Source organism: Barbus barbus (assembly GCF_936440315.1).
Source record: "Barbus barbus genome assembly, chromosome: 39".
NCBI lineage: Eukaryota > Metazoa > Chordata > Actinopteri > Cypriniformes > Cyprinidae > Barbus > Barbus barbus.
Genome location: NC_136717.1, coordinates 21785224 through 21797565, shown reverse-complemented (window position 1 = coordinate 21797565; position 12342 = coordinate 21785224). Strand labels below are relative to the sequence as shown.

Here is a 12342-nt window from a genome sequence, read left to right as displayed (position 1 = left end):
TTTTCTAATGTTTTCTAATGTACATTTTTAGACCTTAACTTTTCTGTGGATCCCCTAGGGGTCCTCTGATCCCAGTTTGAAAACCCCTGGTCCATGGTCCACGCATGCAGGCATGATTTTTTCCTAATGCAGTAGGTAGGCCAGAGGCCTCGAGAGACCGTGCGCTCTTGGGAGGCTAAATGGTTTTTTGAGTGCTTCTTTATTTCAGGCTTTTCCTCATCCTCCGCTGAGCTTCTACAGACTCATTTCTACAAAAGATCACTTCAGCAGGATCCAAGAACCCCTCGCTCTCTCTGTTTTCTCCCACAGCATTCTCTGAACTCTATCTCGTCTTTTCTCACTCTCTCTCACAGTCTTTTTCTTATCAATGCCTATAGTGCTTTAGTGTTTTGAGCACTTCCTGACTCTAGATAGAGATAAGGAGTACTAGAGGAACATAGGAGGTCGAAGGTCTCCATTCCATATTTGAATCAGGATTTAGTGAAGGATCCCTGAGTTGCAGAAAAGAGGCCCTCTGAGATTGGTTTGGGGCCTGAAGAAAAGATTTTGTCTTCTGCCTTATATAGTTTGTACAAGTTCTTGTTCATGCTGAAATTTCTTCTACTTTCTTATATGCAGTTTTTGAAGAAATATACAGTATTAAATTAAAAGAAAGTTGTCTCAACTCTATTTGGGGTTAGGGCTTCAATTATCAATTTAAAAATTGGTAGCACTTTACAATAAATTTAACATTAGCTCATGCATTGACAACAATGAACAATTTTTGAGTAAATTTAATAATGCAGTTTTGTTTATTAATTCGTGTTCGTTCTTAATTACGTAAATGTTAATTTAAGTTGTTGAAATGTTTTAGAAATTAAAATGAAAACATGAAGTGAAATATATATATATTTTTTTTATTTCAAAATAAATAAAATGTATTAGTTTATATAGCTATTGCCATTAAGGTTAATGAATGTTATAAAAGTATTGTTCTTTGTTAGTTCATGATATTTAATGCCGATTGATATTTAAAGATACTTATTGTAAGTGTTACCAACATTTTTTTAAATTAATTGAATGACACTGAATAGACAAAAAGTGGCTCTAGAAAGTTTTTTTTAAAAGGTTATTTTTATATTTCTCAACCTCAGCCTTTTTTTAACATCCTCTGTATATTGACCTCCCAGGACTATTGTTTTAGATTGAATATCAAGTGAGTTCAAAATAATGGTTGTGGTTGTGGAAAAATGAGTCAGAATTGGAGTTTCAAGGACTCTCTGTGTTTTCCAGATTGGTGTGGTGATTTGATTGTCAGCCATATTCTCAGAGGCACGGGTCTGCCTGCATGCTTCAGTTATGATGGATTCTAGCATTAAAAGAAGATAAAGAGAAAGCTGAGAGATGATGGGAGTCTTTATCTAGGTGTAATGTGTTTGAGTTAATGCCGTGTACTGATTCCCATAAAGATCATTTTGCCACTTAATATGAAAGAGAAGGGGAGCATGGCCCCAATGCATCCATATTTGGCTCTTGAAAGTAGAAGGTCAGCTCAACTGAGACAGGGAGAGCTGTGTATCTCCACCGGCCTCTCACTAACCACACATTTACAAAAAAAATCTTGTATTTGAGTGAAAATAAGGCTTTGATAGGGATGGAAGGGAGAGGGTGGTCTTCGATCTGTTTTGGCGATGAACGTAATGCGGTCGGGGCCGGAGAAAGTAGACTCACGCTGTTGAAGGAGCCCCGTCGGCTGGCAGCAGATAACCAACTGGACCACTCATTAAAATTTTGAAGGAAAAACACAAAATAGCAGACGCATAGGTCACAGACTTTTTATTTATTCATTTCCTCAGGCTGAACTTCCGACCGCACAGTTTAAAGTCAGCAGTGTGGAGACATCGACACTTTGGGATGGTTCTCCATCCTCGGCATCTAAAAAAAAGGCAGAATTACCACTCTTTCTAAACTCTGTTTCCCTATGGTTAGCAAAGGGCATTTTCAAAATGTTCTGAAGTCTTGGTTGTATTTGTGTCAGGCTCAAAAATTGATGCGTAAAATTATCTACTGTATATTCCAAGTCTTATAATATGCAAGAATATGCCATTTGAATGTGCAAAATTAGAAATGGAAAAACCAAGGAAATTTGACCATGTCAATGTACAAATGAGATCTGTTTAGAAGAACAGTGCACAAGAACGGTGGTGTTTGGTTGTGTTGACAAATCTGGAATGACGTATCTTCACGCACAATATTTGAAAATACACAAATGCAAATTAGGGAATTCATCATTATTTGGATGAACTTTTTGAAATGTGACCCCTTACCTTTAATTTACAGCGTAGACCGCAAATAGCTCATTAGCTGTTAAAATCTATTATCAAGGCGAATGAATACCACAATGAGGTCATTATTCAGATAATACTCCCTGAATGTAACCAGAAGTGAGAAAAGACCATTATGAGGTCATCGCTCAATTAAAATCCAAATGGACTGTCAATGGGGTTCTTTGATAATGCATAGAGGTGGATTCAAGCTGTGTTGGCGCCATGGTTTATGAATGTAACTCTGCTGTACGCAGTGTGGTACTTACATTTGGGCTTGTTTTGTGGAATGAGCTGAGGATTTAGAGCAATGGGTTAAGGCGGTAATGAGATCTCCAGCACACCATCCCATCCTCATGTTTCCTCTCCATTTAGCACAGTTTAAATGCCCCCGTACCGCTGGATATGAGATGTGGTGATATCCCAGCGTCCCACCATTTGATGTGGTTTCCTTCGTTCACTCTTACTTCCACCAGCTCACGTTCTCAGCTCGGTAAAGTGCGACCGCAAGGCAGACATCAGTCGTCTTCCTTTGAACAAATGTTTAGCTTTCTTTCTGCAGTTGTTTGGGAGTGCTGGACATTTCGGATGATGGAGGGGTTAATCTGGATGAAGAACCCCTTCTCAGATATTCCCTTAAAGGCATTAAGCCACTTGTTCATGTTTTAGGACTTGAAAAGAGCCGTCACCACCTGTGTGGTTCTTAGCTTAGTTCTTACTGTGAAACACAAGCTATTGCTTAGTTTTGCAAAGGTCTGGTTCACACGGTTAAGCCCCACCCATTTAGATGTGAAGAGAACATCTGATCGTTATGTAAAGTGGCAAGCCTGTTGGCTCCATTTGGAGTGCGAATTTAAGCTGAATTGGCCACAACAAACATAAGTTGGAAGTTGGATTTGAAAGTGGAATTTACTTTGTGTTAGTTCACCCAAAAATGAAAAATGTTATTAATTACTCACCCTCATGTCGTTCCAAACCCGTAAGACATTTGTTCATCTTCGGAACACAAAGTAAGATATTTTTGATGAAATCCAAGAGCTTTCTGACCCTGCATAGACAGCAACCCAACTACCACGTTCAAGGCCCAGCAACCTAGTAGCAATTGAAAAGACAATTTCAGTTTAATTCATAATGAGCGTGTTTATCTTAAAGGTGCCATAGAATGCATTTTATACAGTATTTTAAATTGTTCTCTGATATCTACACAGAAGGTATGTGGCTTAGGAAAGGGCAAAAAATCTCCAGAAACGATTTTACATGTCCATTTACAACCCTAGGATTTCTCCCTAGAATGAAACGGTCTGTTATTGGCTTATTTGGCAGGGTCATGAATAATAATGAGCTCTGCTCTGATTGGCTGTTTCACAGTACGGCTCATCAGCAAGAAGGAAGCACAGGGAGGAAAATATATATTTAAATACATTCTCTCGCAGTTATATCGTCGGGTAATTATACTGTATATAAAACGTGGGCATCAGGGTGCCGTTATTAATATGCGAGGCATTGAAACTGCTTTTGAACGATCCATCGATCGCCTTATAGTTCACTTTCAAGAGACGCGATCACACAAACTATGTTTACATTATGGAGCAACAGTACTTACCACACATTTCACAAGATCAGATGCTTGTCAGTGGTGCTCAGGATCTGTAAGTCATTCGCCATCATCCTCATCTCTCCTTACTGAGAGTGAAATCTTATGTACTGTAACAGGCTACCGCTAGCAAGGAGCTAACCATGTCCCTTTAGTGGCTCGCGTTATTTGCTTTCTGTGCCTTTCTGAATACAGACACCAACCCATCCCTGCACTTCACACCCCCTGCACGGCCTGGAACATAACATTTATTGTGTTATTTTCGCTGTTGTCCGCGCTTGTTTATTTACAATACCTGCAGAGCTTCTGATGGTTCGCCGGCTTAGAACAAGGGCGGGTTTATGCAAATGTTGGGGGCGTAGTGATCCCGACTGTTGCGTCACAGTCGGTGTTATGTTCTGATTCGCCTGTTTTTCAGTGGTCTTTTTTAATCACGAGATTTACATAAGAAGGAGAAAACTATGGTGTTTGAGGCTCACTGTATGTCATTTCCATGTACAGAACTGTTATTATTTAAATATGCCAGGGTAAAGACAGTTTTTCATTCTATGGCACCTTTAAATAAATTAGATCATAGTAATAGACTGTGGTTAAAAGTATTAATTTAAATAATGGCATAGCAGACAACAAAGCGTAATACACCATCCAAAAAAACTGTCCTAGGTGAAACTCTTTTGAAAAATGAATGCCACTAGCATAGAATACTTTAGAAAATCCAGTGGTTTGTATGAACTTACTTTTACCCTTAATTCTGGACGTTGCTTCAAGTCAGCCAATCAGATTAGCCAGAGTTTTCCAGGGTAAGAAAGCAGTTTTCAGGTTTGTGTACAGTTTTGTGTGCGGTCTGTGGACTCTTGCAGCGGTTTGCCGCTTGCTTTTGCTGTAGTAGATCAATATCTCTTTAAAGAAATTCCCAACAACTCCCCACTCATGTCACGGCTGGAGCTTTTCATCTCCAGTGGGAGTCCAATTATAGGGTTTGAGCATAAGCGCAGGTATGTGAGGAGTATGTTCGAAGGTGTTAAAATTGACACGGGGTGATGGTGAGGTTATCGGCTGTCCACAAACTCTCTATTCGAAGGTTGGGTGAAGCTGCTAATTGCCTCTGTTAGCACCCTAGTTTCTTGGAGCGGAGCAGAATGGTCGGTTTATTACAGGGCCGAATGCTTTAGAAAACAAACCTGCGGATTGTCCAGCATGAAACCCAACCACAGTTCAGCCCGAAAATGCTTTATCATGTTCACACAACTGATTCACAGCTTTTTTTGTGTGTGGCTTAAAGGGATTCTTGTTTGGTTCACTTAGACAGAACAAAGCAAAAATGACAGATGGGAAAAAATGTTGGCACCTCATAGTGCTTGATAGGTATGCAGTATAAAGCCCCCATTAGCAGCATCAAAAGAAGATTTCGAGGAAGTTCGAAAGATTTTATTTTTCCCACTGCCTTGTTTTTATTGTTTTAAGATGTCAATCGCCATGTACAAATGTTCTTTGCCTTTTGTAGATTTGTAATCTGTGAATGCTACCATCTTGTGAATGATGCTTTTGTTAAAAAACAAAATGCCAAGTTCAGTGGGTGGTATGATTTAGTCGCCATAATGGGTGTAATAACACAGCGGACTTAACTCTCCCAGGCAAGCCGATCTTGGCAGCCTTGATGTAACATTCTTAGGGGCGCTGGGGCGGATTTGTCTACGGTATCTGGGTGGCAAGAGAGAAAGAATCTGACATGATCTCTTCTTAGAAGCCTGGAGCAGTCAGGGGCCATGAAGATCTTAGCGAGCATGTGAACACGGATTATTACAGCATGGAGCCAATGAGGCTGGACGTGTGTGAGAGGCCAAGCGGGCCCTGCAGCGATTAGACTTTAAACAGCGTATAATGGCCTCGGCCCTCCCTGTCTCGACCCCGTCGCTCATGTACCCGAGAGCCATAATCCAGCGAAATGTCGGGAAAGTGCAAAGACGCACGTAACGTCTCTGTAAATGTCAAGGCTGCTTAAAGATAACAGCGCACCGGTGGTACTGCTGTATGACGAGACAGATCACATCAGACGTTGCTCGCCGCTCTGGGGTCTTCTGCTTGATCCGTAATCATTACATCGCATTAAGAGCGGCTTAATCTTTCAATGTTAAACCAGCAGTGATAGGACAGTTTTCTTGCCCTACAGGAATAGAAATTGCAACCTCAACACCATTGCAAACTTTATCTATAGCAAGACTTGCCTTGGTAGGTAACCTTTAAAGGCTGAGAGAATTCTGTCATTTCATCACCCTGATGTTATTCTAAACCTGTATGATTTTCTTTTTTCTGTGGAAAAAAAAATGTGCAGAATTGTACTGGTTGCTCTTTTCCATGCAATTACAATAAACAGGGACTTAGCGAGGTTTTTAACTTTCAAAAAGACACAAAAATAAGCTGTGCACATAAACTGTGCAACTTTTAATTTATTTATTTTTTGATAAAGCTTCTTCAGATTTTAAAAGCTCCACAGACTTTGAAAGCACCATCACTGTAAGAAATAAATTGCAAAACTGTACCGTTAGGGCAAGGGTATCCAATCCTGCTCCTGTAGGGACACCTTTCAGCAAAGTTTAGCTCTAGCCCCAATTAAACAAACCTGAACCATCTAATCGAGGTCTTCAGGATCACTAGAAACGTTCAGCTAAGATCTGCAGGAAAGTTTCCTTCCCAGAGCAGGATTGGGGTTACAGCAGTTTGACAATGGGTACACTAAAAATGACAACTTTGTAGGTTATCTACCTCTAAAAATTGAATACAAGTACCTTAGTACTTAAAATATATATCCTAAAGGTACTACTATCCTTAAGGTACTACTATGAACATTTTAGGAGTAAATGAGTCATTTTGAGGGTACTGAGATGGTACCCTGTTGTACCCCTAAAAGTAAAATGTTTGCAATTTTTTTCTGAGAGTATATAGAAATTAATATTACTAAAGTTTCCTTGATCATTTTAATTTATCTCAGGGTGATGGCAAACACCATTTGGTGTTGCATCTCTTAGTTAGTCATAGTCGGATGCAATGCACCAGCTTGAATATTTGGAAATGCAAATGAAATTTCAGTGAATAGCCTTTTAAATTCTGTGTAATCTTTATGCAAAGCTATTTTACAGATTTAAAGAACTTGGAATATAGTAATGCACGTTGTACAGACTACTTCTATTGCACCTTTTATAGTGCTTTTTGGATCTTGTCAAAGTCCGTCCCCAAAGTTGTTTTGAAAAGAACTTCTGGGACATTCTGCTAAAATTCTCCTTTTATGCCCAACAGAAGAAAGTAAGTCATATCAGTTACTGTATGTATATCAGTTACATATCATAATATCAGAATGAAATGAGCATGTTTAAACAAGTTAGAAATATATATTTTTTAGAATTCATATAAGTTTATTCCAAGAAAGATTCAGGGTGAGTTTGAGGTTGATTCATACAGTAGATACTCCGTGTACTCTACACTGTAGTAGACGGCTGCTCAGGAGACTCTTGTGCCTTAAGTCAGCATTTGGTTTGGCAGGAATAAATCAAGTTGTTCTCTACAGGGAACTCCAGCTGTCTGACTGAGAACCAAGGCTGCACTTAAATCACCTCCTTGCACTAACAGCCATCGCTGATTCTCCTCCACCGTAGGGATTCTTAGGATGATCTCAGCGTTACGCCACATCTGAGGACAGTTTTGAAGGTGTGAATTTACACCTCTGTCACTCCAGCTGTGTTGTTTATTTATTCCAGTTATTCAGAAAAACATGGAGACTTCTTTTACTCATACATATTTTCGGAGGATAATCTGTAATGGATTAGCTATGGTTTCTGTGAACTTGTACATCGGAGCGTTCAAGGACTTTAACTCATCTAAGTGTTTGGCTTTTCCACCCTAACCCTGTCCAGATTCTAGTGCTGCCCCATAAATCATGCTTCTACATTGAAAGGGTGAACTGGAAAACTCACAACGACAACTTTGAAGGAACAAAAAAAAAAAACAGAGGTTAAATGGAGAAAGTGATGCTACAGTATAGCCTCTGCTATCACTGAAAGGGAGAGCTGAAAAATGTATCTTTCAAATGCAAACACTCGCATACTCCTCCGCTTCTGCTCCTCTCAGTCGGCTTGGGAATGCTCAAGGTCGGGATTCAGGGATGTATGTATCCATACGTCTTATCATTGCTGAGGGGAAAGCGAGGAACTGCTGGCAGCTCCTGTCTGCAAATAAATCATATTGACCGGCTCAGCCATATTCTTAGAATGGGCACTGGCTGAACCCATCCACAGATATCCTCTATTCCGTCCTAAATCACTGTCATCTAAAATCACCCCCATCGTAAAATGAAAGTACTGTATGTAAGCTAGTGTCTGCCAGCTATATATTATGACCTCATTTAAAATATCTGTCTGTCTGTCTGTCTGTCTGTCTGTCGTTCTATCGTTCCATCTATCACTTTATCATTCTGTCTATTATTATGTGTCTGTCTGCCTGTCTGTCTGTCTGCCTGCCTGTCTGTCTGTCTGTCTGTCTGTCTGTCTGTCTGTCTATGTCATTATATTGTTCTATCAATCGGTCTGACATTTATTATATCAATCTAACATTTATTATATCAATCTATTGTTTATTCATTTATTATTGTTTTATTTATTCTTTGTTCTGTCATTCATCTTTTTTTTTTCTTCCTGTCAGTATATCTGATAATGTGACATTTTCAAAAGTGTAGAAAAAATCTCTTCAATTTTTTTTTTTTTTTTGGCTTCTAGATGTACTGGAGAAATTTGAACTTGTGAGATTTATTTATTTATTTTTTTTCAGAACATGAAATTGCCATGTCCAAATTTAAAAAGCTTTCATCTCTTTTTTTTTTCTGTGGGAGGATAGCATCCCAGCAGCCTGAAGTGATGAGTCGAATCTATTTTTAACCTGGAGCATGCTCTGTTATAATTTTGGACATGTACTGAGCTTCTCCTGCTGTTCGTTAGGAAAACGGCGCTCAGACATGAGGTTCACAGCTGCAGCACCTTGACAGAGTTTTGTTTTTGCTTTGTTTTTTTCCCCAAATATGTTGTTAGGGGATAGTCAAACTTGTTATAGGTGGCATGTTATCAAGGCAAGCTGTGTCAATGTCCAAGAGCTCATTTACTGTCTTTATTTATAGATGAAAAACACTCGACCACTGATATACACACACACCCTACATACTGTGAGCTCTGTTTTTCTGGCTTGCGTCTCCTGTCCACACACACCTGCTCCTGAGGCAGTTTGCTTTGGCGCGGTGGTCTGCAGGCTGCTGCCCAGGGGGGGGATGTTGCTCAAGGTGACGGGTTGGGACAGCATAATTAAACAGTCGGAAACAGGAGCGAAGAGATGCCAGGAAGAGCGAGGAAATGAAGGGAGGGGTGTTGTTGCGCAATACAGCCTTGTGTTGAAGGCAGGAGCTTGATAAGATGATAGAGGGATGAAACTGAGGAGAGCTGCCAACTTCTGGGCAGAGAGGGAAATGGAGTGAGCGCTGCCACCTCAGGCCAAACACAACATGGAGGAGTGGATGGCGGCCAAAGGACCTCCGTGCGCACCCTGTGAATTTATGTCTGAACCACACGTCTCTCTCGCACGTTTGCTATCATAGTAACGCTCATTTTCGTTGGGGTATGTGGTCGGAGCAGTTTCTTTGCATTAATGTATTAGCTGCTGAGGCTATGGCTTTATCCACCGTTTTATACACATCCTGTCATTCTGCCGTACAGCAGATGAATGAACTGTGGAGTGAGTGGTTGTTTGGCACCCAAGTTCATACATTATAGGTTCTCTGTGTCTTTCTTTCACTGTATATATTGGATAAGAACCGTGGATGGAACAGCATAGGACATTCAACATTCCCAGTCAACCTGCCCCCCCCCCCCATGAACCCGCTGGAGTTCAAATAACCATACTATAACTGCGTTAACAGATCAAAACTCATGTGCTTTAAGATATGACAGAATCATAATTACTGTGAAACTCCTGTTTTGAATACTGTGTTGTTTGCTGAACCTCTTGAGAATTTCAGAAACTGGTTTTTGGTGGGTTGTCAAGAGTTTTACTTTTTAAAGTCAGTTTTATTTGTATAATGCTTTTCACAATACACTGTCCACAGCAGTCCACATTTAGCAGCTTAGAGCTGGCCGATATGGTAGTTTACATATGGTCGTGGGATAAACGATCAACCAGTTAAGATTTGCTGTCTAGAATATATTGCGTTATGTATATTTATATTGCTAGGGGTTTTGGGTGGTTGCTTGGGTGCCGCTAGGTGGTTGCTTGGGATCTTGGGGGTTGCCAGAGTATTGCTATGTGGTTTCTATAGGTTTTAGTACTTGCCAGGGTGTTGCTATTTATTAATGAAGGTTTTAGGTGGTTCTTAGGGTGTTGCTAGGTGGTTGCTTGGGATTTTCGGGATTACCAGAGTGTTGCAATGTGGTTTCTGGGGTTTCAGTTTTTGTCAGGGTGTTGCTATTTATTGATGGGGTGTTGGGTGATTGCTAGGGTGTTGATAGGAATTTTGGGGATTGCCAGGGTGTTGCTATGTATGTACAGGAGATTTTGGGTGGTTGTTGGGGTGTTGCTAAGTGGTTGTTAGGGATTTTGGGAGGGGGATTGTTAGAGTGCTGCTATGCAGTTTCTAATGGTTTCAGTGCTTGCCAGGGTGTTATGTGTTATGTGAGTGTTGCTATGTGGTTTCTAGGGCTTCTGTATTGATGTTTTTTTTGTTTTTTTTTGTAGTTCTAGGTAGTTGCTTACAGGCCCTATTCCTGTGGTATTTTAGTCTCAAAATATGGCTCAAGTTCCTCCTTCAAAGTTTATGGGATTTTTGCTTCTGCCAGCTTCACTGAAAATCATTAATCTGATTGCTTAAAGCTAAAATATACTTTTCCTTTTAAAACAAGCTGCAAAATTTTGTGCATTATTAATGTTTATTGTGCGAACAGTGCTGGGAGAGTTACAGGCCAGAATTGAATGCTTGGAGTTAGAGGTTTGTTCAAATCCCTTTGGCTTAGCGAGCACTGTTAATTAGAAAACAATACAGATTTATTCTGCCTAACAGACTCGTTTCCTCTTTAAAGATCTCTAGGTCTTTGTTGCCACGCATGCAGCTGAGAACCGGCACGTGAACGGACCCAGGGCTGTTCTCAAGTCGAGCCGTCACCTCCCAATACGTGCTCTTCTGCAGATGGACAGGCCTGTGAATTGAGACGCGCTTTGACTCACGGCCTGAAATCACGGCGGGATTTTAAACCGAGCTGAATCCGCAGCACTCCCCGGTCCCCTGTGCTTGCCTTAAGCTGTGCACAGGAAAGAGAATGGAATACATATCAGCCGTTTTATCATGTGAAGCGAGAGACAAGAGCCCTCTGGATTTCTCCGAAATGTCTGATTTACGAAAGGGAAAATTGATTTTACAAATGAGCAAGTTTTTTTTTTTCTTTTTCTCCCCTCTCTCTCTGTTTCCATTTCGCTTGGTTAGCGACGGGTTCATTGTACATAGCACGGCTGATGTGCGTGTTATTCTGTCCCTCATTTAAGATTATTGTACTTGATCTGAATACAGCTAAATAAATCTCTCAGCAAGCTCATGTTAACAGACCCCGGTGGCGGCTTTTATAGGTTTCCTCTGATTTGCAACCAAAGGATCATTTTCCCTCCACAGCAGCGTCAATATTAGGTTGTTTTTGATGGAAAACTGGGAGCCCACTGTGACCTCACATTAATCGAAGTGCAGTGGCGTATGAATCTCCATCTCGATTCAGGACTCGTAGCCCTAATCGAGAGGGTAATGTATCAAAATGGAAAATGAATTAATCCTCTCTCGCATTTGCCAGGCTTCTCGGGTTTCTTAACTGTGCGAGACGGAGACAGATGTTGCTCAGCTGAAAGAGGCCTGTTGTACCTGTGTAAAAGGATAGCCGCCAAGCGAGTCTCCTGTCGTTTCATTGTGTGGTGTTGACATCAATACTGTTGTTATTTTGGAAGCAATTCCTTGTGAATTTGCGAAAGCCTTGAGTATTCGATACTGAGAGGAGGAATGAACTGTGGTGGCGGTCAACAGTAGCAATTTTGTTTTGTTTTTCATGCTAGGTTTGTAGCCCTGTGCTTCTTAAACTGTGGTACAGTATGTTCCCACACGGGACCCATCCCAAGGGGTGAAGGTTTGGCTGGTTAGCCGGGCCCAGTTAGTCTGCTGGAAGATACCATTACTGCATTTACTCTCAAAAATACCATTCAGGCTTTGATGCTATTTCACAGCATTTCGTTATATTGTAGTACATCGTGATTTGTATTTCACATCACATCTCATGTCATGACAGCATTTTTCTGCAACACCTCAGGGATAAGTTACATGGTTGACAATGCTAACAGATAGTGCTTTCCAGGTATTATAAAATTCCCTTGAGCCATTTATCA

General features: G+C 40.6%; 1 protein-coding gene across 1 annotated transcript in view; it reads left to right on the top strand.

Annotated features, from left to right (window-relative positions):
• Positions 1–12342, top strand: part of LOC306858196 (ELKS/Rab6-interacting/CAST family member 1-like) — a 210122-nt gene that overhangs the window by 100647 nt on the left and 97133 nt on the right. The gene's annotated exons all lie outside the window — the stretch shown is intronic.